Genomic DNA, 14,851 nt, shown 5'->3' on the forward strand with positions numbered 1-14,851 from the left:
ATGGTATTTACATGTAAAATGGGGTCCAGTGTATTACGTTCAAAATGAAGGCTAAGTGAAAATGAAGTTTGTCATTCTAATGTGTACATATGGCGTTTCCTAAAGCTTGTCAAGCAAGCCAATAGCCCGAAGATAAGCAAACAACAAGCTTAAAGCCTGCCGCTGCCTAGAAGGATAAGGCAGAGGACGTGAGTCCTCAGTGTCAATGGTGATGGCGTCAGTGGTGCTGGCCGTGCTCGCCGAGGAAGGTGGGAGGCGCTAACTTTTCTGTCTGTTCAGTTGAATGAAGTTAATTATGCTTGGTGATAAATATTTATTTGTTTCGTGTAAAACGCGCCGTTTTGCAGCGCAAACGATAGAGAATACGACTTCGTAACAGAACACACACCGCACATAGCGCGAACAAGAACAAATCTTTATTTCGGAACAGCGCGTTTGTCGAAACTAATCGTAACCAACCGCCACTAATTGTAACTTTACTAATATTTCAAGACGTACTGAAGTTTAGTCCTGACGAAATGGGTGCTTGAAATATACGAGAATTGGTAAGATGTCCATGAGGCGCCACGAGGCGGCCATCCAGCGACACTGCAATGAACTCCGCGTTGTACTCAAGCCCAAGACCACTCGGCCGTTTGGCAAACAGATTGAATAGGATGCCTCCAACCATGTCTTCTTACACTCGAGATGGGAACACGAAGAAACATCTGGAACACCTGCATGAAGCTTGCTCAATTTCGGTGACGAGAAACAACGCAGTGTAGTGAAAAAGAGCATGCACTTCATTACAATAACCTCATCAGAATTAACGATGAAACATCCACGCGAAACAATACCGAATGAAGATGGAAAGCTGTGCTACAAAGCCTCATCTATAGTACGGTGTGTAAGTGTGTCCTCAGGGCTAAATTATTGTTGCCACAGCTATTATATTGGTGCAAGCTCACGGGAGAAAATTTACGTGGGGGCATTTTTGAAAACTGAAATAATCCAAACACTCTTGTAATGACAGTGGTGCTCTTTGATTTTGTGTTTAATATTGTGTAAAAACACATGCACACTCTTTGTCAGAAGTACACAGACTATGTTGCCTGCGACCGCCGTGCTGCTGTAGGCGCTTTGAGAAAATTTATGTGGTACGACTTACCTAAGTTCAAACTGCTTAGAAAATGGCCAGACTTTTCTTACTTACAATCCAGATGTCTGGAGAGCCAGAAACACCACAGGAACCATAACACACAGCTCAAAGACATACATATATGGCGAAGGCAAGGAATAGCTTGTGTACTTTTGACAAAGGCTGTACATGTTGCCTCACTTATGTAAGGCCGCACACGGATTTTCTGTGCGGTTCCGTTCTGCTGCCTTAGCTTTTTAGGGGTAGTTTGGTCCACTCAAGCTGCGGCGACGGCGCTTCTCGTAGAAAAAAGGGAAAAAAAGGAACAGACATTGCTGTCAGTCAAGCACTCGGGACCGAATAAAGTAAGGCTCAAAACTCAAAACTATGGCGGTCACCAAGTTTTACGGAGAGAGAAGGTTCTGACGCACTTTCTTTCGACGGAGTACACTCCGAGTTGAAATGTATTAGGTCACTAATGTTCCATTCGAAACTCATAAAGTGCATTTGTTTACGCCACTAAAGCTAAGACCCGTCATTAAGCTTCAGCATTGATACGTAGGTATATAGAAACAACGGTATGTCGTGCAATACATTAGCCACTTTAAACCGTAATAATAGGCCTTACCCAACCCATACAAATACTGCTTTGTACACACCACGTTCCAGGCGACATTTTGGCCGTCAAATGCTTTGTTCGCACATTCCACACGATGTTTAAAACATCGACATGAGTTGCTCTAATACACTGGTAAATAAAATAATTACATCAAGAATTTCTCGCTCGTTTTGACAGGCGTTACTAGCACTGTTTGCCGATCAATTTGTTCAAATGTATTCATGTGTTTGTATGGTTCATTTATCATCACATAAAGCATATCTGCGTTTTTATTTAACGTCAAAACATGTGTGATTATGTGCGCGGAGTTACGAAATGCGACACAGTATTTGAAAAAAACGGACGACAACGACAACGACCTTGCGAAAAGAGTGCCGACAGTGCTTCGGCACGTGTTTACGTGCTGCGAGAAAAAAAGAAAAGAAAAAGAAGCAGGCGTGAGGGAGTCCGGAGGGAGACGGCCATCATGGCAGACGTGGAGGAAGACGGAGAAGAAGGTGTCCAGGGCGCGGGAGTAGCGGCCTGTCGAGTTCCTGACCCAAGGCCGCTCCACGCACCCACCTGGGATCAACGCCACGCTTAACTTCTTCCTGCAGCCTGCGGTTGGAGAACGTCGGAAGGGTGTCCAACCCAGGCGGCACAAAGTCCCCAGCGCCGTGCCCGAGCTTCCGGCTGGCGAACACCACAACAACTGGCGGCCGTTTCCCGTCTCCACAATGCCCATGTTCACAGCAGCGTCGATCATTCTCACCTGATGACTACTGCACCAGCGTTGACTGGCTAAACATGTTGTGCATGACCCGGTAAACTTGCTACTTTTGTGGCTGTGCTGTCTGTCTTTATATAGTTGAGCTTTCTAGACTTTCTGCATGACTTTCCTGCATGTTGTGTACTTGCTTCAACTTGGCGCGTAATTTTTTTTTCCTTGCATACGCTCAATATAGTGCTTGTCCATTTGTTTATAAACTGTCTCGTCTTTCCAAATGACAGATGCCTGAACGTTAGTAGCGCCGTGACATATGTGTAATATGTTTTCTGCATTCACGTTCTGTAACAGTAAATTAGCGCCTTTCTGGCTGTGTTTCTCACATCGAGCACGCATATCTGTGATTTCGAAGAGAAGGTTTGGTTTATTTTGATTTAAAGCTTTGGTTCTTCTGTACGTCTCTCTGTCATTCTTGGAGGCTACGACCAGGTACACAGCAATCGAAGTATACCTTGTTCCACGTTTGGCGTCGGTGGGCGATCATGCTTGGTCTGAGTGATTGCTAGTTGGTCGCAACAAAAGCAGGACTTGTGATATGCCTCCTTCGGTGTTAATGTGACTTTTCTGTGGGCGCTCGCGGCTTATACGGCAAGGGCTGAAAGAAAGACAAGGCATAGCAAGGTTGTTTTTTTTTTGTCTGCCATGCGGCACATGATTTTGAGGCGCTGTGCATAAGAGGTACAATCCCTAACGGCGTAGCGCCAGTTATACTTGACGCAGAGCCAAGCTAGATAATGTTCCACGCGGTCAACAAGAGTGAAACCGCGCGTCTGTTTCTGTGAACGGAAAGATTCAGGCAACACGGGAATGCCAGAACAAGCCAATGGAGGCACAATAACCTCTGATACTTACGATGTTGAGGCAGCTTTGGGAGGCCATCCTCGCCCGAGTTGACCTGGAGATTCAAAAGAGTCTTCTGAATGAAGCTGGGTGAGCACCGGTGGCTATACTGGAGTCCTGAAATAAAGAAACCACCCTTGACATTTTCGCGTCATTATATTTCTTGAATTCAATAGATGTTTATCCGACCATCCAGTAATACATCAGGTCTCTTTGAAACTTCATGTGTTACTCTTCTTGCACGCTGACTTCCGTTGCACTGGTCTGAGGACGCCACTAGACTGCACTCGTCGAGTGCCTGAAAAATGAATAAAGTGACTTTTCAAAACGCACCGCCGGCTGATTATTTCTGCCTTATAATAGTGATATAACGAGCCCTTGCAGTTGAAGCAGTTGGCATTGGAGTCGGACATTTGTGCCTAAGTTGGAAGAGCTTGCTTAGGCTAGAACTATTAGAGGGAAGGTCGTGCATATGATTTTCGAACGACAACGCGGAAATAATGGTGAAACTTTATTATATGCCTCTAACCGTTAAGATGCTTCTCTAGGGCGCGTCAGCCTCTTGCTCCTTTAAATGCTTGCTGAAAGAGTGCGCCAGGGTAAGGGAAGCGCCAAAGCGAACAGGCGCGCAAGACAGATGAATTGCGTCCGTAAATAGCAGTTGATAACGGCTACGTGCATGATATGACTAGATTGTAAGGAAGCACAGACGGCGGACCACGAGTCGTCGCGCCCGCATAGGAGAGTTCAGGAAGAGTCATCAGTTTGTGTCATCATTGTCAGCGAACGACCATTTTACCCGTGTAATGTGTAATGAGTGCGTTAAAAAGTCTCACACGACAGGTCTCCAATTACTCCTCGTTTGCGTGAACCGAACCAATCCAATACAAACGCGTAATTTTCCTGATTTAATCAATTCACCTGCCACTCGGACTCATTGCGTAACCTCATGTTTTTCAGCTTGTCATGGAGATTACCATAATTAAATATTGATGACCTCTTCTAAGCGTTGCATGATCAGTCCAGCTGAATTTTTTCTAAACAGAACTATAGACAGAATATTATGTCGCCTTGTTCGATCCCTCGTGCGTACTGCACGCGCATTTTCATAAGTAGGGAAATGAAAATCCTGATTATTCCCGTTTTGCTTTGGCGCTGCTAGGCGTTGGCCGGTGATGGTTCTCGAGGTGAACAGTGGTGGCAGCGGATGCTGCACAGTGAAGTGCTGGCGGACCAACTCAGGGCTGTCCAGAGGGCCCGTGTGACGGCAGAGGGGCTCGGCCTCTCTGTACCGACGTGGTAGTGGCCCGCATCAGTCCCAGACTGATCACTCACGACCTAAATAAAGTTCTTCATACTATATACACCCACGTGGGATGCATTTGAACCTCCACACTTACTAATAAAACATCTGAGAACAAGGAAACGTTCATCGGCACTTTTTCTCATGAGCGCAGAATATATTGTCGTGCTGAAGAAGCACGTCCACTGGCGCATCTTAGGACGTTATATTTGTCCTCACAAGACTAGACAAAACTCGCTACGACACCAGTCATATCCCCGTCAGCTTTACTTCCGGCTACTATGTTTGGCTGTGGACACTTGTTCGCAAAATGGGATTATACCGCAAGTTTCTCGCCACTTGCAGGGGACCATTCGTTATACTCGCTCGCTTGAGCGATGTGAACTATGTCCTCTGCAAAGTGACGGCAAGTAATCGGCATTCACGCGCGACGCACGTTGGTCACGTAGCCAGACTCAAGCAGTGCTATCACAGGTCCCCCTAGCTCGCTCAACTAGCTTCGCCTGTCCCGGGGGAAAATGTCGCAGAACTTCGCGACTGTGCCAGAGAAAGAATTAGAATGGGCGCGTGTGAGCTCAGCTGCACTCCGCGCCGGCTGGCCCTTCCCTGTGGCTTCCTCCTCGATCTCGTTTCACAAACGTCTTTCGCAACAACACTATATATATATATATATATATATATATATATATATATATATATATATATATATATATATATATATATATATATATATATATATATATATAACAAACTGGGGAGCAACAACTGAGAAGCAACATGCGCGAGAACCCTCGCGCATGTTGCTGCAAAAAGGGGGAAAGAGGCAGGAACTGTCATGGCAGGGAAGTGTCAAGCGTCAAGCGTATACATTCTATTAGTTTCTAATTTCTTTAGTAAGTACAAGTAATTTCCCCTGCGTTGTCCTTGGCGTCTTTGTTTGTTGGCTTCTTATGTTATGATTAATAAAAAATCGGGTCCCTCGGTTAACTCCCTTTCTTCGCTTGATATATATATATATATATAATAAGAACACGAACGGAAAAGGCGCAGTCGATACGAAAGGAACCAGGCGCGCGTGTCTAACCATGTAACCATGTCCGCTGGCCCCGTTTGCTCATGCAACGAAACGGGGATGCAAAGCCAGCAGAAAATGCTCGCGCGCGTGGACACGCTTTACTACTGCGCGTTTCTTTTTGGGCGTTCACGCCAACCTCCGAAACGCAGAAAGCGTTCGTGCCGCCCATCGCCGCAATGTAGAATAAAAGATAAAGGGTAAAAAAGAGAGAGAGAGAGAGAGAAAGACAGAAAGGAAAAGCGACTTGTACAAAAGAATCTGGCGACACAAAGGAACCAGCGGCGCGAGGCCACTTCTCGTGGCGGCCCGCCGCCGCTCGTCGCCGAGCTATTCATCTCCTCAATAGGCCGGTCCGGCAAGCACGGCCAGACTCGGCCGCCTGCGCACAGATGGCGTGCGCGCCGCCGCTGTGCTCACTTTGAGAGGAGTTTTCAAACGGGCCGAACCGGGCTGGTCGCGTGCCGCGCACCGAAAACACGTGACAGCGGCCAGCACACCCCCGCCGTCGGTCGGTTACTTGTCCCGGTCTCGGAGGCAGAGATCGGCGTCGCGCGTGGTTGTTCGTCGTCGCTCGTTCGCGCGTTTTCTTCGATGAATTCCGCGCGCCCCGTGACAACGTGTCCTCGTACAGGAGTGTGACAAACGTGCCAGTCATGCCTCATCCATTCCTCTACGCAGCAGTGATGACTCGGATCTTCGCCGTAACGTGCCGAGCTACAGCGTGATATTGTGTCCTTTGACAGCTATCGTTTTAGGTGTGGTGTGCTTTTTCAGTGCGTTTTGTTGGTGCTTCTTCTTCTGGAACTGTGTGAGTGGTTTGCGCCGAACGCGAGGATTTTTCGGCGGCTTGCTTGCTGTCTGGTTCCTCTGAGCCGTTCGGATCTTGTGCTTGACTGACAGTGTGGCTGGTGGTTTAGAGGATCGATAATCGGTAAGCTTCACCTTTCATGTGACCGAGTGATTATTCGTGACTTTGAAGGATTACACGCCTTCCCAATGTAAAACGTTTATGTGCTTCAAAACAGAAGCACGAGGCACGTTAGCTGCCCACCGCGTTCGCAATTACCCTGCTGTGCAGCTGCGTGGCGATGACAAGGCAATTGTCATCGCGACGTCTGTTTCCCCAATTTCGCATATATTTTATAGCAAAGTGCGACATCGAATATACTTATTTACGGTGCTTCTTAAAGTTGGGGAATCGCATGCCGCGGGCCTCGTAACTATATCTTCCTCCAGGCGGACACCTGAACTTTCCGCGAAAGGTAACATTGCTGGTAAGCAAAGCTCAAGTGTTACTGAGCACTGGTCCCCCAGTGCTCCTACAACGAAACAATGTCTAACCCCTATATGACGGAAACTTTCTTTAGCGTTATTTACTGTCCCATTACCGATCCCAGGGTGTCATCGCCATGGGATCCCTTCCAAGGATCGCGATCCAATGGAATCTCAACCGAAATTCCGTGGGATCATTGTGGTCCGGTCACGTTTCTCTGGTCGGGCACACACATCGTCCGTGTTCGGGCCCCGTCTCTGTCGCGCTCCCTTCTGTCCTTGCCAGCTGGCGCGAAAATGTCACTGGCAGTTAGCTCGGTGAGCTTTCTAAGGCAGCATTCCCACTGGCGATAGGCAGAGGGCGCGTGAGCGATCGCAACTTGCGACCAAGGAGCTCTCACGGCGCCCGATGCAATGTAACGCCAAGTGCGAGCTGGCCGTCGCCACACCGAAATGTTTCGCAATTGGTGTCGTTGACGTCTGCTCGCACTATGCTCGCACCGTCATCCACACGCCAAATAACCGTCATCGTATTGCGACGTCCTTTTTTCGGCGCCGCTGATAAGCTCAGCAGCTTCGCGACCTGCAGTCGCGGAGCTGGAAAATCGGTCCATCTACGTCACCAAACTGGTCGTTTTTCCACCAATGTGACCAATTTGCGACCGAATTCTTCGTGCAACCTCTTCGACTCGCCGCTGTTCTGAACATTTCGCCATTTTATGTCGAACCGGGAGGCTTAGGGGTGACGTGAGTGTCAAGCCGCTGCATAGGTTAAAAAGTCGACTCAGGATATACAAACTCAGCTCGGGATTCACTGTGGTGATGTGGCGCAATCCTTTCTTTTTGCGTGATAGACCACCATGTAAGCAGGAAACCTTATGTTCAGATTAAAGCATGTCGCTTTCGCAAAATTGCGGCCACCAGCTCAAAACGTTCTCGAGAACACTTTTCGTGCCTGCTGTCAACTGCACGCACATACCATGGTCTGCCACCCGCCGTGGTTGCTCAGTGGCTATGGTGTTAGGCTGCTGAGCACGAGGTCGCGGGATCGAATCCCGGCCACGGCGGCCGCATTTCAATGGGGGCGAAATGCGAAAACACCCGTGTACTTAGATTTAGGTGCACGTTAAAGAACCCCAGGTGGTCAAAATTTCCGGAGTCCCCCACTACGGCGTGCCTCATAATCAGAAAGTGGTTTTGGCACGTAAAACCCCATATATTATAATTATTACCATGGTCTGCCATATCAGGCTCCACTGTCGTAGTCAGATGCAAACGTGCTTACTTTGTCTATCTTGATACAACGCAAGGGAGCGACCAGAGGTGAACAGCGTGCTCTCTACACGGCCGCGGAATTGCTGTATTGCGAAGTCAATCAACTTGTCCGGAAGCGGGCAAGCAACAACTATGGCTTACGCAGCTAGGCGGCCCGTTTGCACTATCACAACCTATGGCACGACGCAGGTGCCCGCGAAAGCGCCTATAATTCTTGTCGCTTCCGTTGTCACACCACGTAAAGTAATCCTCGAAGCACGGCCTTTCATATATATTCGTGCACGAAAAACCACCGCAGTCATGTCTTCCAAACTTGTGAGAAGTCATAAACCATGAAGAGAACACGAAAACAACAATAAAAAGTGTGAGGAGTTACACATTTACAGTGTTGAACTATAATTATTTCAGGGAAACGTTTGTTGTAGCGGAACTGACTGCATAAAACACAAACGTCACTGTCTGCTGTGGGAGATGCAAGCGCTTTGAACATGAACGATGAGCTATAAAAAAAAAGGCACGTCATACTCGTGCGAAACTGAAGAATCGCAGCCCACATTTCAGAGAAGCCGTTTATTTCGTGTATCTGTGTTATTTTCTTTCAATGAATTAAATGCAACACTTTAAAGCTCTGCCTGCGTATGTCATATGGCCTCCATTTCCTGCAAGTTCGAGCTCGATGTTACATGTTGTTCTCCAACAACACAAGGAAAACACGCATAAAGCGCCGCTTTAAGAATTGTGGGATTTTACGCGCCAAAACCGCTTTCTGATTATGAGGCACGCCGTAGTGGAGGACTCCGGAAATTTCGGCCACCTGGGGTTCTTTAACGTGCACCTGAAGCTAAGTACACGGCTGTTTTCGCATTTCGCCCCCATCGAAATGCGGCCGCCGTGGCCGGGATTCGATCCCGCGACGTCGTGCTCAGCAGCCTAACACCATAACCACTGAGCAACCACGGCGGGTAAAACGCCGCTTTCAAGCCTGGTGCATTAAGTCATTTACTACAGAGGGCGTAACTAATGCACACACTTTAACTGTCTGCACATCAGACATAACGACTTAATATATCTACCAAGTATAAAGTCGGTGACTTGCTGTTTTCCCAAGTGGGCAAACATTCCGACGCTGTTCACAAAACCCGCCGTATAACGCAACGGAGCGCGTGTTTAAAAATTGTATTCCATAAACCATAAATAATGCGCGTACCTTAATCTTCACCTGTACATCACTCATATCTGTGCATCACTCAACCTATACTTCCACCAAATTGGAAATATAGAGCTTCATGGTAGCTGCAACATGACAGACACGGACAAAAGGAATACAAGGGGACGCTGTATGGCGCCGAATAACAACTGAAGTTTATTGAAAGGAAACATGCAATATATACCACGCATCACATTACCCGGACCCCCTTCCCCCTCCAGCATACGCTGATACACTATCGGAAACAACCTTCGTATCACTGAAGCGCATGTTTTTACGGTGATACAGAGGTAACTGCAGATATTATCCACCGTAACAAATGGCACGCGGCAATTCAATTACTTTATCCCAAGATCTAAGAAGGCAGCCTCGCTATCTTGCAGTGAAATGGATGGCTGACTAACACTTAGTGAGCATTTCTTTCCAATGTGATAAGCCTTCGTTAATTCACGTGAAAGCTTTTCACGGTGTCTGAACATACTACTTAAATAATACTACTTTCAAAAGCTGGATGACAGCACAGTCACGACAATGCGCAGAAAGGTGCGAAGGCGTAAGACCCGTTGTGGTTAATTAAATGTTACCTGTGTATCACCATTAAAACATGCACCTTCTGTGACATGAAGGTTGTTTTTGATAGCGTAGAGAGACAGAGAGAGATAAATGAGATGCGAAAGGCAGGGAGCTTAACTGAAACATAGCTATCCAGTTTGTTACACTGCACTGGGGAAGGGGCAAGGGGGGAGATAGAAAGGTAAAGAAAAATGCACACGCATAATAAGAGAGAGTAATTAAAGGAAAACACACACGCGCACACGCGCGCGCCAGCACGCACGCATGCACACACGCATGCACACACACGCACGCACGCATACATACACGCACGCACGCACGCACGCATGCACATGCACCCGCACACACAAACGCATACGCATACACATGCACACGCGTGCACACTGACACGAAGGAACTCGGGAGTATCACAGTAGTTCAGGCAGGTCGCCGGCCCCGTAGGAACTTCAGTAGTGCCTTCATCGCCTTCTGGTGTGAAGACCGCTATCAGCCGACACTCTAAAATCATCTGCACAGAAATCATCTGCTCAGACCATCTGCCCGACGCGTGCCAACTCCGTCACGAGCGACTGTCTCTGGGAGCTGTAGCGGGGACAATGACAGAGGATATATTCGATTGTTTCCTCGCTGCCGCAAGCAGCATGTTTACCCATTCTGATGCGGCAAGCAAATACATTCGTAAAAGGTACTCCAAGCCACAGACGGAAAAGTACTGTTGTCTGGATTCGGAAAAGTCAAGATGGAATACGTAGTCGGAAGGATCGGTCCAGGCGGTGCAGTCGAGTATGCCTGAAACCTATAGCGTGTTCCTCGTGGATCGTGTGGCATCACGCTCGAATATGTGAAGTTTTGAAGCGGGATGGGTTCCTTTCCAGCATTTTCGGGAGCCCTCCTAGCAGCTTCATCGGCATGTTCGTCGCTCATGATGCCGCATTGGCTTGGGAGCCACTGAAAAGAGATGCACGTCCTTTTTCTGCTAGTTTATTTCCAGCACAAGTTGGCCTTGTAGTCCACGACGTAGAGCGCATAGCAAACAACACAGGGCTGCCTTCGAATCAGTAAATATATCCAGCTTCGTGGTAGATCTTCATGAATCATGTGAAGTGCGCTGCGAAGTGCAGCGAACTCCGCAACAGTCGATGTTGTCCGGTGAGTAATTTTAACTGACCGGTAACGGCTTTTGGGCATGGGCAGGACATGTAATGAGGAGGGAGGATAACCGATGGTCATTAAGGGTTACGGACTGGATCCCAAGGGAAGGGAAGCGTAGCAGGGGGCGGCAGAAAGTTAGGTGGGCGGATGAGATTAAGAAGTTTGCAGGGACGGCATGGCCACAATTAGTACATGACCGGGGTTGTTGGAGAAGTATGGGAGAGGCCTTTGCCCTGCAGTGGGTGTAACCAGGCTGATGATGAACGGCTTTTTCGGGGAAGACCACAGCTCCTGTACATCAGTCAACAGTAGTCGATCCATCAGCGTAAATCTGGAGATATTCCGTGTATTTATCATGCTGCATAAGTAGAGATAGCCGCTTGAGAGCTGGCGACGAGAGTCCTGTTTTCGTTCGAATTCCTTGTAACAAGAGTCAAACTTGTGGGCAAGCCAAACACCAAGGAGGTGCAAGGAGCCTCTCGGTAGGCGTACAATCTCTAGGGAGGCAGTCACGGTACGCCGATGTCTCTTGGCAAAAGGAGGCATTAGGCCGGTCTATCGGCAGTGCAGCGAGGTGGTAGAAAGGAGCTCGGGCAATCTGCCTGGTGTATGCTCTGAGCACTTCGAATGTGATATGAGTTGTGACTGGGTAATCTTGAGATATCGCTCTTGTTTCTGACGCCGATGTGCAGCGCGGCAATCCAAGACGACGATGAGTGCCTGCACCTGAGCACTCTCGATTGTGCGGTCGTTGCTTCTGCAGGTATTGCTCAGTACAGGTAAGGTATACCTCAGATAGCCGAAAAACAGCGCCTTGTAGAGTTGTAACATCGCGCGTACTGACATACCCCACGTTTTCCCTCCAGGAAACTTGAAAACGTGTGAAATGACCGTTAGACTTTTCTTCAGGTAAGCCACATGAGGACTACAGCTGAGGTATCGATCAATGATTACCCCTAATAAATATGTGCATCCTGGTGCAGCAGAGGTTCTACACATTGAGAGAAATGGCGCCGGACATCATTAGCTTCCGCGTAAACGCGACCAGCGCCCATTTCTCAGGTGAAATCTGGCGCCCTTGTTTGCTAAGATACGCTGATATGGAAGTCGAGGCTTTTTGAAGCCTCGCGCGCACTTGAGGAGGTGTTGCACCCGATGTTCGCACTCAGATGTCACCATCTTCAAGGGGTGTACGGTAGCGCGATTAAAAGACGGGACAAAAGAAGACACAAAGTGACACACACAGCGCTATGTCACCAGCGTACATTGATATTTGGACAGAACTTGATATGTGTTCCACGAGAACGACAAAACCAAGGTTAAATAGTGTGGGGCTCAAGACGCCATCTAGGGGAACACAACGGCGTGCGTAGGGTTCAGAGGTCGGACCATTATCGGCCTGCACAAAAAAGAATGTCATGTGTAAGTAGTTGAGGGTCTATCGGTACACTCGGCCACCAAGACCAAGCGATTCAGGCGCATCAAGTGTGGCGTCATGAGCAACATTGTAATTGTAAGGTAATTAGTTAAAACTTAATTAGTGATTTATTATTTAATCAATTATTCATTTCAATTTTGTGCAAGTAATGCCCGTCCCTTCCACTCATCGACCAGCTCATCGACTAGAATTGTGCTATCTCCCACAGGAAACATTTATATCATAAAAAGCCAACAAACACTCACCCCAAGGACAACATAGAGAAAAATCTTGTGCTTAATAAATGAACTAATGAAATGATAAATTAATGGAAATGAATTTGGATGAAAAAAATGGCTGTGGCTTAGGTAAGGTTAAGCCCAGGATGCGAAGCATACTAGCCTTTATTTTAGTTGTTGAACCACTGTTTAGCCTGGTGAACTGCTGTTGCTTGGCTATATTTGGTTCGGCTAGACGAAGAAACAACTCATGCGTTACTCTGCTTCGCTTTCAAGAGTGGAACGCGATAGAGTTCCCGTCGACCCGCCAAGGGGTGTAAGACAATGGGCTACGGCGCAGGGACTACGCGCCCCGCATTGGACGCGGTGAGCGTCGAGCAACGCAGCGTTCGGCGCGGCAACGAAATGTGCGCCTGAGCAAGCGACGCACGCCTGAGCCTTAGAAACAGCTCGTTTCTAAGGCAACACCGCATTCACTAGAGGCGCTTTTGTACCGCTTTGAAGCATCGTACTCGTGGCTCAGTGGTAGCGTCTCCGTCTCACACTCCGGAGACCCTGGTTCGATTCCCACCCTGCCCATCTTGCAAGAGTTGAGCCAAAGCCACCTAGAAAATCAGTCTCTGTAGCACGCCGCAACCTTCGCTTCTCATTCCAACGAGCAGCTCTGTCTCCAGGAGGCATCTCACCTCGTGAGTGTCTAACAGAGGCAAGCGCAGCTGCTTATATACCGCCGCGAGCGACGGCGCGAGTTGGAGCCCCGTTTCTCCTCTGTCGTGACGTCACGGTGTCACGTGGTATTCAAGGCGACACCGCCGCGCCTGAGGAGCTGGGTTGAGCTCTCGTAATATGCTTCGCATAAAACAACTTGCCGCAGGTGGGGAACGATCCCACGTCTTCGCATTACGCGTGCGATGCTCTACCAATTGAGTTACCGCGGCGCCGTTTCCCCATCCACTTTCTTGGGTATTCATGTTTCCTAGTAGAACCCTAGGAGTGTTAGCCAGCGCCACCACTCACAAACCTTGGCGGTGGATGTGGAACATCCTTTCTGCAATGTTGACAGTGATGAGACCGCAACTCTTGCCTTTGCTTCGTGTTGTCGACAAATTCGTCTTCGCTCTACCGTCTGTTAGCCGCCTCAGATGGTAGAGCGGCTGTCCGGGAAAGGCGGTGGTTCCGGGTTCGAGTCCCGGACGAGGACGAATTTTTCTTCAAATGTGATGCTTTTCTTTCGAGGAACCCGTTTGGATTTCCTTTGTAGCTATTGCTACGAACGGGTGGATGTCAGATTTTCCCTTTAATAATGCTATTTGTATACTTTATATTTCCATGCACATTTCGGGACATGACTGGCCTTGTCAAAAACACGAGAAACATGGTTCACTGATATCAGTGTTTACATCGACATATATTGCGCTAAGCGGGGGTGGTTATTCAGGTTCTGGTTTGCTAGAAAAGTTGTAGAGCAAAATGAGTTAGCCGTGGAAGCTAGTTGGAAGTTTGGATATAATAAACGACTCGGGAACGTCAGAAATTCCGAAACATTCTGAAGGTCGATCGGATAATCTTGTGAGTGACTCAGCGAAAACAACGAGGTCTAATTCGCTTATAACAAGCTGAAATAGTCCTCCTCATAACTAAATATGCGTTGCTCAAAGATCATCCAGAGAGGTTTTGATACTTTGACTTCAGTGTGTTTACACAGAAGGAAAACCAGAACAAACGCAAGAACGCCTTTATAGTAAGGCTCCAACACTTTAGGTTTAGCTCAAAGGCTCGTTGAGGTCGTCCCGTTTATGTATAAGTGACACGATTGAATAATTTATTTATTTATTTATTTATTTATTTATTTATTTATTTATTTATTTACTTATTTATTTGTATTACCCTCAAGGCCAGGCGACATTGCAGAGGTGAGTGGTATGAACAGTTTCAAAAGATTACAATAATGCAGTTTGTTACAATAAAAAGAAATAATCATTGCTGATAATATACA

The 14,851-nt window shown here is 47.8% G+C and overlaps 1 protein-coding gene, 1 long non-coding RNA gene and 1 other non-coding gene across 3 annotated transcripts in view; 1 reads left to right on the plus strand and 2 right to left on the minus strand.

Moving 5' to 3' along the window:
* Nucleotides 1–2,975: 2,975 nt before the first annotated feature.
* The window catches only part of LOC139057472 (uncharacterized), a 159,133-nt gene continuing 147,257 nt past the window's right edge, over nucleotides 2,976–14,851 (minus strand). The window contains exons 3-4 of the long non-coding RNA XR_011512811.1: nucleotides 3,355–3,459; nucleotides 2,976–3,097 (exon numbers count right to left, since the gene is read on the minus strand). This is a non-coding gene — a long non-coding RNA (uncharacterized lncRNA). The remainder of the gene's footprint in view (nucleotides 3,098–3,354; nucleotides 3,460–14,851) is intronic.
* LOC139057471 (transcription factor Sox-5-like) overlaps nucleotides 6,171–14,851 on the plus strand; it is an 884,741-nt gene continuing 876,060 nt past the window's right edge. Inside the window, exon 1 of the mRNA XM_070535789.1 lies at nucleotides 6,171–6,651. The gene's annotated coding sequence lies outside the window, so the exon portion shown is untranslated. The remainder of the gene's footprint in view (nucleotides 6,652–14,851) is intronic.
* Nucleotides 13,722–13,793, minus strand: TRNAT-CGU (transfer RNA threonine (anticodon CGU)). The gene has a single exon. It is a non-coding gene; the product is annotated as a tRNA-Thr (tRNA).

Source organism: Dermacentor albipictus, chromosome 3 (genome assembly GCF_038994185.2).
Source record: "Dermacentor albipictus isolate Rhodes 1998 colony chromosome 3, USDA_Dalb.pri_finalv2, whole genome shotgun sequence".
Lineage (NCBI taxonomy): Eukaryota > Metazoa > Arthropoda > Arachnida > Ixodida > Ixodidae > Dermacentor > Dermacentor albipictus.